The sequence below is a fragment of the Vicugna pacos genome, unplaced genomic scaffold, assembly GCF_048564905.1.
Source record: "Vicugna pacos unplaced genomic scaffold, VicPac4 scaffold_132, whole genome shotgun sequence".
Classification (NCBI taxonomy): Eukaryota; Metazoa; Chordata; class Mammalia; order Artiodactyla; family Camelidae; genus Vicugna; species Vicugna pacos.
The window spans coordinates 96,134-114,383 of NW_027328812.1; the positions used below are offsets into that span (position 1 = coordinate 96,134).

Genomic DNA, 18,250 nt, shown 5'->3' on the forward strand with positions numbered 1-18,250 from the left:
GGAATGAACATTTCCCTGCTCTGTCCCATACACCGTGATACGCCTTTCCCTGCATAAGGAGTTCATTAGGAAGTCCCTGGCGGTGTTTCTGATGTCCTAACTTGGCATGGTGGCTGTCGGGCAGGAAGAGACGGCCTGAGCTGAAAAGGTGCTGGGCCTGGGAGGCAGGTGACAGCGGCTCCAGCCGCAGCTCAACCAGCGCCTCGTTCTGCCTCTCGGGGCTCAGCATCTCATCTATAAGCAAAGGGATGAGCATGTACCAGGACAGGCTGCGCAACAGAAATGAAATGAGAGCCATGTAAAGAAAGTTTCCCAGTTGCCACGTTTAAAATTTGAAACAAAGAAACAAACCAACAAACAAAAATCAAATACTAGAATGTGATTTTAAGAACAGATCTTACTTAATCTACTGTATGTAAAATACTATTATTTTGACATGTAATCAATATAGGAAGTAGAGAGATAGTTTATGTACTTTTACTAGACAAGCCTCAGCGTCTGATGTGCATTTGACCTACAGTACATCTCAGCTGAGTCCAGCCTCCTCCCCAGTGCTCCTAGCATCAGTGGCTTTGGCTACTTTATTGGACAGCAACTCCAGGGGTCCCACCATGTTCCTGGCTGTAAAGCGGGAGTAAGTGTCCACACTAACCCTAAAAGGATCTCTCTGAAATAAAGGCGGATTCACTTTGAAATGTCTGGAAACCGGCGGGCTGCACCTCCCTCCCCCCTTGGCTACAAGATTGACTTCTTCCTTGCTGATCCCTTTCTGGATGTAGGGAAGCAATCCAGCACACAGCCAAGGTGGACTGGCTTCCAGGTAAACTTGCCTGCTGTCTGTGTCCAGTCCCATGAAGTCCTCCTTCTCAAACGGGATGCAGGGGAGGGGGATCTTGTCCCCAGAATTCTTGGGGCCACCATCCAGCCACTTGGACTTGAGCAAGATGAAGAGTGACTCAGTGAAGTCCTCGATCCTCTTCTCCACCACCCTGCAGTACTCTTAGATTGAAGGCAACGTCGGTGCGCGTCTGCTCGGCTACCTCCCCATGCTGCACAAAGACAAAAAGCTGAGAGTCATTAAGCGATGCACCATACAGCTCCTCTGCACGTGGAGCTTCTCCAAGGCCTTGGCAGAGAGACAGTCGGTAATGGTGACAAGGCCCACGACCTTGGGGTGTTTCTGGAAGATGCTCCACCGATTCTCGGGCACATAGCGGTGCCTGTAGTGGATACAGAGTGTCCACCGGGAGCCACAAGGGCTGATATGGCTAACCGAGGTGAGTAGCTGATAGATGCAAAAGAAATTCTCCTCTGAGATGATCTCTATGGATTGGACCACAACGGGACGAGTCTGGTGGTCCTCAGCACACTGCACGTAGTCAGGGATGCTCATGTTGCAGGCCCTGCCGAGAGGGGAGAGGAGATCGAGGTACATTCTCTGCTGTGTGCTACGGGCCCATCTGGGTTGCGGTGACCTGGTGTGTACCAGCCAGAAGACAAGGGAAGCCAAAGCAAATCCAAGGGTACAGTTTGTCCTCAGAGTCTGCATATGGCTACTGTAGCTCGGATCACATTACCCAGCTTTTGGTCTAGGCTTCCTGCCTCTGCAGAGAAAGGTCATTTCTTATTTTCTATTTCCAAGCACCTAGCAAGGCCCTGATGCAAAGTCACTGCTCAAAAATGCTGAATAAAGAAATGAACAAAGGAAATGCTTCCCCAACCCCCTTCAGCAGAATATAAAGAGAAGGACCACAGTAGGATCAAAAGATCTGGATTCCTATTCAATTTATTTGAACTCCTAAGCTTCATAATAATGGATAAGAAAACTTGCCTTGGGGTAGAGGGTACTGTTCATTGGTGGAGCACATGCTTAGCATGTACGAGGTCCTGGGTTCAAACCCCAGTACCTCATTTTAAAAAATCAAACAAATAAATACACCTAATTTCCCTCCTGAAAAAGTATTTTTTAATTCAAAAGTCAAAAAACACCTTGCAATTGACACAACATTGTAAACTTGACTATACTTCAATTAAAAAAAAAGCCTTGCCTTACAAGAATATATCTGGATTACGGATGTTTGAAAATGTAAAATGCATAGGGTACCACCTGCATAAAAGGAGGTGACTGTACACATGTTCTATCCCTCCTTTATGAGTTATACTTCCTTTGGGGGGGTTATAACCTCTCAGAGCTAATTTTCTCAGATTAAAAAATATAAACATTACTTGATTCTCAGTACTGCTGAAGAATCAGATAACTCTATGAAAGCATCTGACCCACAGAGTTTACTCAATAAATGTTTGTTGAATGAATGAATAAACAAGCAAAGTGAATGCTGCTCCCTGCCACAAACCATCATAATGGTACTGCCTGGAAATCCCAAGTCCACGTTCACCCGACTCTGCATTAACAATGTGGGTGACCTGGACAGGCCTGCGTGCTTCACGAAGCCCCAGTTTAATCGTGAATAGAAATAAGGGCAATAACACAAACCTCAAATTGTTAGTGAGTCAGTAATGAATTGTACCCCAACACTGCAAGATGGAACCATTAAGAAAACTGGGCAAAGGGCCCATAGGCCCTCTCCATATAATCTCTTACTACCACATGGGAATCTACATTACATCTCAAAATTAAAAGTCTAATATTTTAAAGAGGTTATCGAGGTTAGGTGAGCTCACTGTCTCAAATAAGGAACACACAGTACAAATAGGACAATGCCCAGCCCATGAGATACACTCAGTTAACATTCCCACTGAGCCCACTAGTCCCTCCAACTTCAGAGCAAGAGGATGGGTCCTCGTGGCAACAGGCCACAGCACCTGAAGCTAACAAAGCTAATGGTGTCCACTTAAAAGAGCCCCTGTCACCACCCTTGTTCTAATTTTCTATTTGTAATTTTTTTCTTTTCATTAAATTGGAACTCCAAATTGCATAGAATTCTTACCAGATATCATGATGGCAGCCCTTCAAAACCTGACCACAGAGATCATGATGGCAGCCCTTCTTGGTGAAAGAATAAAATGAAAAGCCATTTCCACAAGACCTCTGTGTAAATCTACTAGGGAACTTCATCCTGGACTGAGGAAGAGGACTGGGGAGTAGGGGGTAAACTGGGACACGGAGAAATATGGGCCACCTGTCCCACAATGGACTTTAGACTCACCCTCACCCTCCAGGAACGTCTAAATACACACAGACAGAGTGCTATGGACAAGAATTTTTTTTAAACAAATCCCTGAATCCCTAGCAGATCTTGTTTCTACCGAGACACAAATGTCTTATTTGTATAATGTTTCACAGAAGCCTTAAAATATTATCACCCCAACTTGACACATCAAGAAACTGAGGTAGAGAAGTTTATCACATTCTACAAGATTAGAGAGAGGCCACGTCAGACACCGTATTTAAATCCAAGTCCCTGCTCCGTTGCTCACACTAGAAAGTGTCACATACTGCCTCTTTCCTGCCCTCTCCCTGCAATAAATCTCTGAAGAGTCTTTTCTGTGTCACCTGCAATCAAAATCACATCAATTTTTCACAAAGAGCTATGTCACTCCTTGGAGGACATACCAAAATCTAAAGGGTTGGGTTGAGAGGAGATATTTGCATTTTCTGTTTCTCAAAGGAAACATGGCTTTAAAAGAAACTGAAAAGTATTTATCTAGTCTAAGCGCTCATTGTGCACAGAAAGAAACGGAGGCTCAGAGGAGAAGAGGAAAGGGCGTTATTAACAAATATTGCCTCAGCGCAGCACTAAGCCAGCCCTGGGCACTTCTGGGGGAGGATCTGGAAGGCCCAGGAAAATGACTGTTAGAAAATAGAAAGAGAAGAAGAATATAAGGTCCCGTCTCTACACCACCATACCATGAATTTCCACCAAATTACCCAGTATGGGTGCAGCCAATAGTAAGGTTGTCTAAACAGGTTATTGAAACCTGGAATTCTCAACCATAGTGGAAATTCCAGCATTTATGTGCTTTTTTCCCAGTTCAATCATCAATTCAGTGGGCATTCTGTACCAGGGACTACACGAGACCTGGAGTTCTCCCAAATAAAGATCTCTATTACCACGTGTGCAAACCACATAAAGGCAACCAGAAGAAAAGCGCCCACAGATAAGATGGAATTACTGAAACTGAAAGCAGCCAAAGAGCATATATTACTAGGAAAAATGGTGCTCCTATAAATGGACTCATGGACATAGAAAGCAAACTGTATTTAGCAGGCAGGAAAGGAGGGATTAACAGATACAAATTAGTAAATATAAAATAAATGACAAGGACCTGCTATATAACACAGGGAACTATATTCAATTTCTTGTAATGAGTCATACTAAAAACAATCTAAAACATATGTATATACATATGCATATGTTTATAACTGAATCTCTGCTGTACACCTGAAACTAACATTGTAAATTGACTACACTTAAATAAAAAATAATTTAAAAAATAAGTAAAAATAAAAGCAACGCCATTAAGAAAAAATAAAAGAACACTCTAATCCCCTTAGCTGTAGGTGGTGGAGAATTCTGGTTGTAAACACCAAGTCCACTGGATCACTCCAGCAATGGCTGTCACTCTTTCTGACCATCAGAGAGTCACTTGCTTCACTGAGGTTTCTTTTCTCTTCTGTGAAAGGCTACAGCTGCAACTAACGATGTATAGAATCTCATCATTCACAAGCCCAACAAGTAGTGAGGACTTCCCATGGGCCAGGCTCTGGACAAAGGAAAATATAGGGTCCGAAATATATTCATGGGTAGAAGAAGTTTGTGCCATAAAGACGTTAATTCTTCCTGTTTTGATAGACAGATTCATTGCAATTCTGATTAGAATTCCTACCAGATTTTTCTTGGAATGTAACAAGTGAATTTATGGTCAAGATTAGCCAAGAAATTTCTTTAGAACCACCACTGGGGAGGGGTGGATAGGTCATTAATTTCCACTGCTCTTTCTGAAGTGATAAAAACGTTCTGGAATAATAATGGTTGCACAACTGTGAATATGCTAAAAGCTGCTGAATTTTACCATTTAAATGGATGTACTTCATGGTGTGTGAACTATACCACAATAACGCTGTTATATGAAAAAATATTTCTTGACAAATATTTTTCTTTTTATACCACTAGTCTGTCCCACAATTTAAGAAAAACAAAAAACCAATACAAACCAAACTGTGCCAGGAGTTCTTTAGGACTGCAATATCCCTGGGTCTCCAAGGCCTCTGGTGATGCTGTTCCTGTTAACACACACTAGCTGGGCTGGGCTAGCTAGGGACTGTAACTATCTTTTTAAAATTGACTGTCACACGTTTCACCCTTGGAGAGGGAAGGAAGGAGGATATCACAGCTTCATGCCTTCAGCTCATTTTTAACAGAACCAAGCCCTGCTTTCACCACTGTTAATCCCTCTCACTATAAAAACACGTGACATCAACAAGCACCGCCATCATAACACCTGAAAGTGTTCAAGATACTTACCTGCGGCAGAAACACTGAGGGAGGAGACAGAAGCTTGCTCAGCACTCATGCTCCCTTTTCCCGACTCCACCAGGTGAAGCTGGGCGCTACAGCCAGAGGCTCAGTCCGGGGAGCAGCACACACGCCACTGAGCTGGTCCTGAGGGAGGGTGAAAGGGAAAGGAGGGCAGCCCTAGGGGGGAGGGAAAGGGGGGGTGCGGGCTGCAGCCCCGCTCGGAGGCCAGCCCCAGCCCCAGCCCAAGCCGCCCGCCCCGTCCGGGTGTGCAGACCCCGCCCGCCCGGGACACAGCCCGCCCAGTGGTGGGGACGGGTCGGCGGCCTAGGAGAGGAAGCCCGGGAGGGGAGGACTCGCGGGCGGAAGAGGGGAAGCGGACGCCAGCCGCGGACTGAGGGGAGCCCGGCTGGGCCAAGAGGCGCAGGGGCACACCTGGCCCTGGACAGCTGTGGCCGGGGCGCCGGGGCAGGTGGCGCGGGCAGAGGGGTCTGGCCCGAGCAATCCAGCTGAACACACGCTGACTGGCGCCCTGGGGGGCTGTGACACGCCGACCGCCCTCCCGCAGCCGCCTCACCCCTTTCCCGATATCCCCTCACCTTGCACTTCCACAGCCAGAGGCCCCGGCCCCAGGCAGTAGCCAAAGGCCTACAGGGCGACAGAGCTGAGAAGCCATTGGGGCCGATCCCCGGCTCGGAGCTGGAGCTTCCAACCCGCGGTCCAGCTGGCAGCAACTGCGCATGCGCAGGAGGGCCAGCGATCCGCTCTGGGTCCTGAGAGAGAAGGGGAACCGAGGGAGGGAGAGAATAGGGGAGGAGGAGGGGAGGCGGGGAAAAGTGGAGGGAGACACATGGACAGGAGGAGCAGAGGGAAGGCAGTTATCTGGAATTGGGAGGGGAGTAACAGAGATGGGGAGAAAGCGTTTTACCTCTTGTGGCACCCCGAAGGAGGCAGCAGTCCTGCCTATACACCCTTCTCTTACCCGTCATTGCCCACAGCTCATCTTTTACGTCCCTGGCCCAGCCCTCCAGCTAAGGTCTCTGCAGAAACCCTACGGGTATCATACCCGTTGCCCCCACAAGGAGCTAGGTTTACTGTTGCTCAGGGAACCAAGCACCCGCAGGTGTTGTTTCTCAGAACTACCTTGGGAAGAGTACATATTCCCCTTTTACACGCTGGGAAACAGGCAGGCACGATCTCTGCCTTAGCTCCACTGTCCCAAATGTTGGGCTGGCAGGGAGCGGGAGGTAAAATGTCAGAGCCCCAGAAGGAGCAGACTGCCTGAGTGTTGGTGTAGAGTCCCCATCCCTCCTGGGTAAACCACACCCCAACCTCGGGGAATAATCAAGGGCTCACCGTAGGCCCCTGTGTGTGGGAGAGCTGCCCTCAGTCCCAGTGTCCAACTTGCTAGGTAGGTAGAAGTGTTATTGAGTCCAAATTCATTCTCCTCAGTGCAGGACAGGCCAGTAAGTTGGGAGACCAAGTGTTGGGGCATGGAATAGCAAGTTTCTGTAGACCTAGATGGCAAACTAATGTCCTGGAAAACCATCTCCCCAAGTCAGAATTCAGGCTGCTTTCCTATGTGCTTGGTTTTTGCAAACTTCTTGGTGTAGGAATTCCTTCTTGTTAGAATCCTTTGTTCTTGCAGCTATCTCCCTGGGTCAGATCCCTGTAAACCTCCAACAAAACAAACGTTATTTTCTATTCTGCAACGTGTTATCTTTATATGATTGGAAAAGTGTTAAATACCCTTAAAGGTCAGAGCCTTCAGAATAGGCTCTCCTGTATATTTTAGGCTCTAGGCAACATTGTTTTACAAGCAAGAAGAAGCCTAGGAGGCAGAGCACAGGGTTAAAGTCAAAGGAACAGATCTAATATGGAGTCAGATTTCTTCTTTTCTATTACTGTGGCAGAAGCCACTTGAGGATTTAAATCCCTTAAAGTTAAAAATAAGTAAAACTTTAAAGGAATTTACATACATTGGTGGGAACTTGCATAGCATATCTGGAAAAGCACACAAAGGATTGTAAACATTGGCATCTCCAGGGAGGCATGTAAGAACAGAGGATGAGGGAAAACTTCTTTCACTTGAGTATTTTTTGCTCTGTTTGAATTTTTTTAACCATATGCATATATTTCTTTTTCAGTTAAAATAAATGTGTAATGGAGCAAAGGAGTAACTAGCTCAGCAAATACAGCAGCCATAGACTCACTGAGTCATCATTTTCGATTTAAGCCAGGAAGCATTGATTGTCTCTCTCCTATGTGCCCAGTGCTGTTTTAAAACTCTTTTATATATTTTTTTAATAAAATAATAACATGCTATCCCTCACCCCTGCTCAGGGCTGGTGGGAAACCAACTGAGTTTTTATTGAGTTGTTTTCCAAGGAGTAGAGATGAGTTATAAACAGAACACAACTTCAGGGCAAAACAGGCGGACTGGTTTTCCAGCAGGCCAGATAGCGATGACGGGTTTTCAATAGAGGCGCACAGAGGCTGAGAGAGAAAGCCTCCAGGACCCTACAGAAAGCTGCCCACAGTGCCTTCTCCATGGCACTACTGAAATAGGAAAGAACAAATCTGACTCCATATTAGATCTGTTCCTTTGACTTTAAACCTGTGCCCTGTTTCCTAGGCTTAGTCTTGCTGTTTCTGCACCTTTTGTGAAACAATGTTGCCTAGATCCTGAAATATACAGGAGACCCTATTCTCAAGGCTCTGACTTTGAAGGATATTATCACTTTTCCATTCGTATAAAGATAACAAGATACAGAATAGAAAATAACATTTGCTTGTTGGAGGTTTACACGGATCTGACCCAGGTGAAGAGCTGCAAGAACAAAGGATTCTAACAACAAAGAATTCATACACCAAGTTTGCAACAACCAAGCATTCCCGCTTCCCCTTTTTAATATAAGAAGAGCCTGAATTCTGACTTGGGATGATGGTTCTCCAGGACATTGGTCTACCATCTTCTCCGCTGGCTTTACAAATTAAAGCCGCTATTTCTTGCCCCAAATCCTTGTCTCCTGATGTGTTGGCCTATAATGCACGAGTAGAACAAGCGTGGACTCGGAAACACAAACATACATTGAAAGTACGCATTTGGTATATTAAATGACCTGCTTCCACTCGTATTCCTGAGGTTTTCTTCTCTTGACCACTCCTACTATATTTATGAAAAACCTGTCATGTGGACACATTTCCTTCTCTAGCCACTACCCTTCCATGTAAAAACTGATGCCAAGAAGGCAATGGAAGTTGCTAGAAGGTATTACCTGGCCAAAAAAGAGCAGAAGTGGGTTCTGGCTGATGTTCAGGAGCAGGCCGTGGCACCTGACAAGATGTCATAAGTACGGATAGACAGCTGGGCACCAAAGGAGAAGCTTCTAAACTTCCATGAGGGAATTGTTGGATAGGAAGGAACAGTCCCAGACTATAGCTCTGATCCCACCACGAGCTTCCTGGGCAAGGCTGGGCAAGTCATTTAAATTCTCTAGACCCTTGCTGTCCAACACGGGAGCCACCAGCCACATGCAGGATTATGATGTTATTCTGTAGCCAGACAGAATTATAAATAAACACTTTATTGCAAAGGGTCAGCAGGTATAATATTTAAAAACATTTTTGGTTATCTTGCCCTAACAAGTTATTTTTGTATGTCTAGCTTTCTGTGGGTTGTAATGCCTGCAACTAATGTTTCCCTTACAGTGAGGTATTTTGAAATTATAAGTTACTGGACACAGTACACTCATATCACAGTTGAAAAAAAACTGATCTAAATAAGCAAGGTGATCTGACTTAGTAGTTATGAGCAGGGGCTCTGGGGCCAGCCTGCATAAGTATTAATTCTCACTCTCCCTCCAGGGAGTTCTGTGTGAATCTTGGACAAATTATTGTTGCTGTTGTTGTTGTTGTTGTCATTGTCATTGTTATTATTTGTGCCTCTTTTTCCTTACCTTTTAAATAGCGAGGAAAATGTAGACTCTATCCCCTACAGTGTTGGCAGGATTAAATGAGTAAACGTCTGTGCTGCCCACTTCCCTGGGTTTCAGCATTCTCCAGGCAATCAGTGCCAAACGCAGTGGCATTCTCCACTGTCTTCGTCAGTCTGGGATTCTGTAACAAATTACCGTGTGTCGGGTGGCTTAAACAACCAGCATATTCCTTATGGTTTGGAGGCTGAGGCTTTCAAGGTCAATGTATCTGGGAGAGGATTGCCAGCTCGAAGATGGCTGTCTTCCCACTATCTTCATGGCCCAGAGAGGAGAGAGAAGCAAGCACTTTGGGGCCCTGTATAAGAACACTAATACCATTCATGAGGGCAATACTCTCATGACCTCATTTTATCCTACTAATCACCTCCCAAAGGCCCCGCATCCTTATATCATCAACCTGGGAGATGAGGTTTCGACATATGGATTTTGAGGGGATGCATTCAGTCCACACATCGGCTAACTCTCCCAAACATGCAGTCATCAAACCTGTAGCTAATTTCAAAATAATGTTTATATCTCTCTGCCCATTTCCATTCCTACATCTACTAACACTGAAGCCCTGCTACATTTTATTTCTTATTTTCCTTGTAGAGGTTTAATTGATTCCTCTAACTCCAAGGATTCGCTCACTCCAGTCTGCTTGACAGCCCTGCCAGGTAGGACTTCCTTAAAACACCTTCCCACTTCACCTGGTTGTTTTTTAGGTGTAAATGTCAGAATTCTCTCCACACCCCATCCTAGACCTTTAATCCCTTACACTACCGCTCACTATGTTATTTTCCTATTACCACTGTAACAAATTCCATTAAGCTTAATAGCTTAAACCAGCACAGACTTATCAGCTTATGGCTGTGGATGTCAGAGATCCAACACAGTTCTCATTGGGATAAATTCAAGATACCAGCAGGGTTCCTTCCTTCTAGAGGGTCTAGAAGAGAATGTTTCCTTTTTTTTTTTTCCAGTTTACAGAGGTCACCCACCTTCCTTAGCTTGTGCCCCTCAACTTCCTCCATTTTCATGGTCAGCAGCCTTTCTGAACATTGCTCCATCGCTACACCTCCCTCTGATTTTAAACTCAGCTGGGAAATATCCTCCAATTTAAGGACCCCTGTGATTACATTCAGCCCACCTGGACAATCCAGACTACTCACCCTATTGTCTCATCTCAGGATCCCCTTGTCCCATCCCACTCAGGCAGTATGTATGTGGCTGTGACATTCACCTTGTGTAACATTTCCTCATGAGCAATTTATGGTTCAAGGCACTTATAAGTGACTTTTTGTTTTTCTTCCTTATCCTTTCTACATTCAGTTTGTCTGTTGAGATTATATGAATCCTTTTTATTTGTGCCCCTGCACTAATCTATAATAATGTATCATGGGTTTAAAGGCTAACTAATAGACAATTTAGGAGACAGAAATCCTCTAAGATTTTTAATCCTAAAATATCTGTCATCCCTTTTGCCATGTACAGTAACATGTCACAGGTGGCTACCCTGTGGCCGGGGAGGGACATGATTCTGCCATCACACTCCCCTCATTCTTACCAATGTGCTGATCAACTAACCAAGGATCTATGCTCTCCAACTCACTCACTTCCTCCTCCTTTGCATTGACTATCCTGTTCCCACCGCTTCCTTCATTCACCACATCAGGATTTCATGACCACATTCTCCCCTAAATGAAATGGGTATCTTGCATCTAATGCCTGACAGCTGTTCTTATTGTACATGCACACACTGACCTACACATAATCCCGTCCATCTCTTTATTTTCCTAGAATCTTCCAGAAGAATCAGTTCCATGATGATAATGATGATACTGACAATGATGACAGGGGCCTCTCAAGGATTCTGATAAAGAGGGAATCGATAAAGGGAGGGAATCATTGCAAAATTGCCCCAGAAACAGGCTTAAAGGTAAATAACTCTTATAGTGTTTAATGAAATTGACTAATATTTAACTATTTTTAAGACTTTATATCACTGAATTTAAAATTTTAACGGGAATTTTCATTCACCACTAACCAAGATTCAACTCTGGGACCAAAATCTAAGGATTTCTGTCTTCTAAAAAATTGTCCACTAGCCTTTTAAACACGTGATCCTTTTAAAAAGTTTAGTGCTGGGCTGAAAATAAGCAGGATTCATATAATCTCACGAGACACAGTGAATGTGGAAAGACTAAGAAATAAAAATAAAAAGCCATTCATAACGTCTTGAACTTTACGTTGCTCACAGGGGAAAATGTTTGCCAATGTGTGTGTCACATCAACATGACGACTGAGTGGGATGGGGAAGCTGATCTTCCTCATCAGTCATTTATGCTGATTTGTTAGATGCCAAAACAGTTTCCTCATTGAAATTGCTTCTAACAAGTATGGAAGAATTTAGGTTCTACCAAAAGCAGGCTGAACATTTTCCCCTGCTTTCAGGTCTCTGGACTGAATGTCCCCACAAGAAGGACATGATTATGTTTCATAGGGAAGTCTTCCTGAGAAGCAACAGGCTTTTCTAGGGCAGAACTGCAGGGCCCCCCATGGAGGGCTGGAGGAGGTCTAGAGGGGACACTGGAAAAATAGCAGGAGTGAATTCAGATACTGCTGCTCAGGTCGCCAAAGACAGCATTGCTATCTTTAAGGATATGACATTCTCCCAAATTTTCCATGAGTGAAGGAGCCTGTGAACACTAAGCAGGTTGTTAAGACACAGCAGCACATAATTTGCGTGACAACACAATTAGAGTATGATTTGATATTTGCAAAATAACTAGCCCATTGTTCTTTGAAACTGCAGCAGTAGCAATAGAAATAAAAAAGACTGAGCCGTCTTGGAGACAACAATCAATAAACAATTCTAAATCTGCAGAATTCCTTGACAATATTCAAGCAATGAGCTAGATGTGTGCTGCAGATACCTCTTACTGCAGGGCTCACTCCTGCAAAGCATAGAACTAGTTTCTCAGCACACAGAGGGAACCAAGTCAAGATTCCTAATCTTTTGAGATTTACTAAATGGCTGGAAAGATCAGACAAGTACATACAGGCAAATATGATTAAATGGAATCAAATAATATCAAATGTGATTTGAGCACAGACGAAAGAGAAATTCCTTTCACCTGGGATCTAGAGAGACTTCTTCAGAAAATGTGGCTCTGGAGACGGCCAAAGACATGGGTGGAATTTTGGCAGAACAGGATGTAAGGAATTTAAAAACTTATTCTATAATTCATATAAAAATTCAAAGGATCCCAAAAATCCAAAACAACTTTGAACAAGAAAAACAATGTTGGAAGACTTGCACTATCTGATTTTCAAACTTTTTTTTTATAAAGCTACAGTAATCAGAAATTAGGGTGTTGGTGTAAAACAGGAAAATAGAATAATGGAACACAATAGAATGTTCAGAACTAAACCAAGACTTATACAGACAATTGATTCTCAAAAAGGATGCTGTGGAGAAAGGATCTTTTCAGCATGTAGTGCTGGAACAATTAGATAGTGATACGCAAAAAAAAAAAAATGAACTTTGATTCACACCTCACAAAATATACAAAATTTACCTCAAAATGGATCATAGATCTTAATAGGAAATCTAAAACTATAAAACAGCTAGGAGAACAAGCATAGGCTTAAGCTTTATGGCCTTGGGTTTGGCAAATTTTTCTTTGCTATGACACCAAAAGTATCATCTATTTTAAAAAGAAACTGATAGAGTGAACTTTATGAACATGAAGACTCTTCAATGCTCTTCTAAACACTGCTAAGCAAATGAAAAGACAAGCCATAGACAGAAGCTATTTGCAGATCATATATCTGATAATGGTCTCTCTTTGTATCTGATCCAGAATAAAGAGGTCTCAAAATTCAATAATAATTCAAACACCTGAATGAATGAGGCCAGAAAACACACTTCAGTAAAGATATCCAGATGGATAATAAGCATATGAAAAGATGCTGATTAAAGGTGTCATTAATGATTAGAGAAATACTTTTAAAAACCACAGTGAGATACTAGTTCACATACATACTAGAATGAATACAGTTAGAAAGACTGACCTTACAAGGTGCTGGCAAGGAAGTAGAGCAACCAGAACTGATACACACCACGAGGAATTTACAATAGTACAACCACTTTGGAAAAGTCTTTAACAGATTCTTTTAAAAAGGTAAACACCTATGTACCATATAATCCAGACATTCCTCATCTGGTGCTTTAGAAAGGAAAAGCATATGTCCATACAAAGACTTATAACCAAATATTCACTGCTATTTTATTTATAATAGCACAAGTTGTAAATAACCCATGCATCCATCAAGAAGTAAATGCAGAAAGAAATGATGGTCTATACAAACACTGCTCACAATAAACTCTTCAGTAAAAACTCAGCACTAAACAATACTCTACTATAAGACAAATAAGCTATTAATACAGCAACACAGATGATTCTCAAAATAATTACACTGAATGAAAGAAGTCAGACAACATAGAGTAGATACTGCATGAATCCATTCATATAAGGATCTTGAAAATGCAAACCAATATGTTGTGATAGAAAGCAGATCAATGGTTCCCAGGGGAAGAGACAGGGAGGGAGGGAGGGACAAAAAAAGTCAGGAGAGAAGCTTTGTGGGTGATGGGTATGTTCACTGTCTTGAGTGTGGTCATGGTTCCTTGGGGATATTCTTACGTCAAAACATATTAAGCTGTACACTTTAAACGTGTGAAAATTATTTTGCCAAGTATACCTCAAAGCTGTTTTAAGAAAAAAGGCACTTTAGTCCTGATCCACCTCAGCGCCTGATTGGAGTGACATGATCAGTCCCTCACACTGTCTGCCTAACGGGAAGGTAGAAAAGCTCTCACAGAAGATAACATGGATTTTTCATTTGCAATGTCTGCCATGTAATAAAGAATTTCTAGACATGCAACATGTCCAGACTATATGACAGATAACATGAGAATAAGGAGCATTAGACAAAGGATGCAAACCCCAGGTGATGTAGGCATCAGAGTTACCAATAAAGGCTATAAAATACTTTTAATATATTCAAGAAAATAAGGAAATGATGGGAGAATAGATAACAGGGTAGAGACTTTCACCAGAGAAATATACTGGAATGTATTTTTAGGAAAAATCAAACTGATACTCTAGAACTGAAGCTTTCAGCTCTGGAAACAGGTAAACAGAGCTAATTAGGATCCCTTTTAAGTAAAACTTTCAGTAATTCTGGGTAAAATATAACAACAAAGTAACACAGAGCTAACTATGGAAAGAGAAGTTCCCTGATGACAATACAAAGAGGACACTTAAAGCCCAGAGTGGTCATCTTGTGAGCTGATGCCACCGCACCCTGGAGGGAAGGGGTTTTCATCTGCACATAAATAAGGATACAATGTCCATGTAGGAAAAAGGGTCCATACCAGATGTAGAAGACTCTTCCTCTGTATCTATATAGTCAGAGACAGAGATGTAAAGTGGCAGCAGAGGTCACAGTGACACAGGGCCCTGGGCCAAGGAGTGTGAGCACCTCTGCAAGCTGGGAAAGGTAGGATGATGAATCCCTCCCAAGAGCCTAGGTGTGGAACTTAGCCTTGGCCACTCCTTGGTTTTAGCCCACTGACATTGACTTTGCACTACTGCACCCTAGAACAGTGAGAAGATGAATGTGTATTGCTTTAAGCCACTGAGTCTGTGGTCCTTTGTTACAACAGCAATAGGAAAGGAACTCAGGAACCAATATGAACTTGAACCACAGGCTGCCTGCTGTGCTGGCAGGGAGTCCTTTGTCTCTGATCCTGGGGGAGTGTCCTGTCCTCTGGCAGCATCCACAAACTACCTCATGCTAACTTGGCAGTTTGCAGAGGGTTAAATCTTATCCCTGCACAGTTCTTGATATTTAGTTAATAAAAATGATGGTGTCATCATGGGTACTTTTCCATCTTTTAAATACCCTTCAGTCTTCTAATAAAGCTACTTCTAATTAAGAGACCATGTAAATAGTTTTCAATCTTCATAATAAATAACTGTGGTTTTATCTGGTTACTTAAATTATGAATAATAATGTTCACATTTGTAAAAGTTATTAAAATCAACATTGTTTAATGAAAATATCATTTCTTTTCGCATGAACATGTATTAACTACAAGAAATGTTCCATGCTTTCTTCTACGATTTACTGTTAGAGCCTTAAAGAATAATATTTTCCTCAAAAGATATTACGGCAAAGGGATTTCTTTTGGTGGAACTGTTCCGGCATCAAATCTGGTGCATGTCTCAGGCCACTGGCAACATAGAGATGATAGAAATTAGGAGGCATTATAAACACAGAATCATTTTTAAAGGAATTAAAAAAACTGGATGTGTGTAAACAAAGAATCAGAGAATATTCTGGTGAAATAAATGTATTTTTCAGCTTAAGCAAGACATGGGGTGAATAAATCTGAAATGAAAAAACCACCCAGAGATTAGCAGCGAGTCATGCACGCAGTGTGAATGATCAAAACCAAGTTGTTTCCAAACCAGTGTGCAGGCTTGATGCCTTCATGAATCAAATCTGTGTGGCACCAGGCCACCTCGAATACATGTTGATGAGGTATTTATAAGCCCTTCACCATCCCAAATCAAAGCCCACGCACGAGCCACAAGACCATCACCTACACATTTGGAAAACACACAACATGGTGAATAGCACTTTTCTTGTTCAGTAGCCGGTGGCAGCGAACTGTCAGCAGACAGAGATACAGGGACACAGAGGCACCTCCCCTCACTCAGCTGATAAACTTCCGTGCATCCCTGGGGACAGGATTGTCATAAAATGCACCATGGATTGATCCTCCTCCTAGGAAAGGAACCGTAGTGCTGTCATTAGGTTTGAGCAGGCGTGGGTGGAGGATCTCAGAAGAGTTGTTTCAGCACACCAATAGAATTCTTGGCCACCGTGACCACGAAAGACAAGTCCCCTGCCATCCCGGTAGGCACTTGGGCTCCTGACAAAAGCTGGGCTCAGTAAAGGGTTGAGTAGAAGGCACAGACCTGAGGGATGCCCCAGCAATAGGCAGGAGGTAGGGCCTGGTTTATACTGCTCTGGGTGTATCCCAGACTCATCCGAATACGAAATCAGAAATTTGCAAAACAGCAGAGCTGGGGTGGATCATCTACTCCAGACTCCTCACCTTACAGTTAAAAGGGTGGCAACCCTGACAGGCAAAGCAACGTGCTAAAGGCAGAGCGTGGAAGTGGCAGTGCCAGATGAAACGCAGCGTGCAACCCCCGTTCAAGGCCGCTGACTCTGACGACGGGGCCAAGGTTTCCAATGAGGAGAATAAGACAGTGTAAATACTTTGTTCCCCCTAAAACCCCAAATGTTTTTTAAAGGCACAAAAACTCACCTTAACTAGATCTCTTCTGAGGGGGCTCTCTTCTGCTTCTTCGTCTTTCTGTCTCCATTTCCCTCTCTCAGACACAAACACATTCAGTTTTGTGAAAGGGGACTTCCTTCCATACAAAGACAGACTTCACATCTTCAGAAAGATACCTGAGAAAGCACGTTTCTCAATTCAAGTCTTTGTGTGAGTTCTGGGCAACTGGCTTATTTTCTAGAACAATCGGTAGTTACAAAATCAGGAAATCATCTTCCACAAAGGCAGAGTTCTGGTCCGTGTTGATAAAGTTGGGGATGTCACATTTCATGAGTCTGTTCGGCTCCTCCTCTGGCCACCTGCTGCATCTGATGGCTTCCTGGAGCCGAATAACACTGTAAAGGGCTATGGTAGGGATACCAGCTTTGGCCTTGTCCAAGTGGTCCACTTCATTGATGTAGCAGTGAAAGAGGGACCTAGATTCATCATTGCACTGCCAGAGAACACCTTGGGCAGCAGCGGTCTTCCAAAGTCTGACACAAAGCTGTTGAGTCTAAATCTCTTCTCGGGAGACTCTGCATTGCTACAAAGAAAACCAAAATAAAATATCGTTCACAGTGTAGCTCGGTGACCTGAAGAATCATAGTTTTTGCCATCTACTGAGAGTAAATCCCTGCACAGAGCATGCTGACATGCACTGGAATTGAAAGACATCACTTCTGAACACATAAAATTAAACTCAAGGCAAAAGTCTAAAGTGAGGGCCCATGGACCATCCTAAAAAGACATCGTTCCCTGAGAATCCTCAATATTGGTGCCTCGCACACCAGTGTTTCTCCGTGGGACACTCAGATCTCTTCATCAGGATTCGTTAAAGTGCTTCTTAAAATGCAGAATCCTGGGGTGCACACCCTCAGAGTCTCCAGAGGTAGCGACTGGTAGTCTGTATTTTCATAGCCACCAGGATAACTAAACATGCTCAGGTTTAGCACCGCAGTCTACATCGGGTCACCTGAGCATCGACAATTCTGTCTCACGGGATGGGGGGTGCCATGTGTGTCAGGGTGCTGTCCTACCCATGTGTCTCCCCTGATTCTCAGAACTGACAGTGCTGCCCCATTGGGCACGAAATACCACCGTTTCACAATGCATACGCAGGGCGCCCGACTGAAAAACAATCAGTGATAGGAGAGGGGACAAAACTCAGCTTCCTGTTACCTTGTTTCACTTACTGTGGGACGAGTGATCAATTCAAGGGTAATAAATCAGTGAATGAGTGAATAACATGACTCGCGTTAGTCCCACGAGTGCCTGGAAGAGCAAGCCTGGGCACATTGAGAACCATAACAGCCCATCTACTTAAATGTCATCCTCCACAGATCTATGTAAAGGTTACTTCCACCCAGGCAGTGACT

The 18,250-nt window shown here is 43.5% G+C and overlaps 2 long non-coding RNA genes across 2 annotated transcripts; both read right to left on the reverse strand.

The window, feature by feature from the left end:
* Positions 1 to 830: 830 nt before the first annotated feature.
* LOC140695086 (uncharacterized) lies at positions 831 to 6,283 on the reverse strand. Its single transcript, XR_012070774.1, has 3 exons — positions 6,077 to 6,283; positions 5,487 to 5,624; positions 831 to 1,049 (listed from the first exon to the last, which is right to left on the reverse strand). It is a non-coding gene; the product is annotated as an uncharacterized lncRNA (long non-coding RNA).
* A 2,475-nt stretch (positions 6,284 to 8,758) lies between these two features.
* LOC140695084 (uncharacterized) lies at positions 8,759 to 17,139 on the reverse strand. Its single transcript, XR_012070772.1, has 3 exons — positions 16,866 to 17,139; positions 9,437 to 9,596; positions 8,759 to 9,032 (listed from the first exon to the last, which is right to left on the reverse strand). It is a non-coding gene; the product is annotated as an uncharacterized lncRNA (long non-coding RNA).
* Positions 17,140 to 18,250: the final 1,111 nt, after the last annotated feature.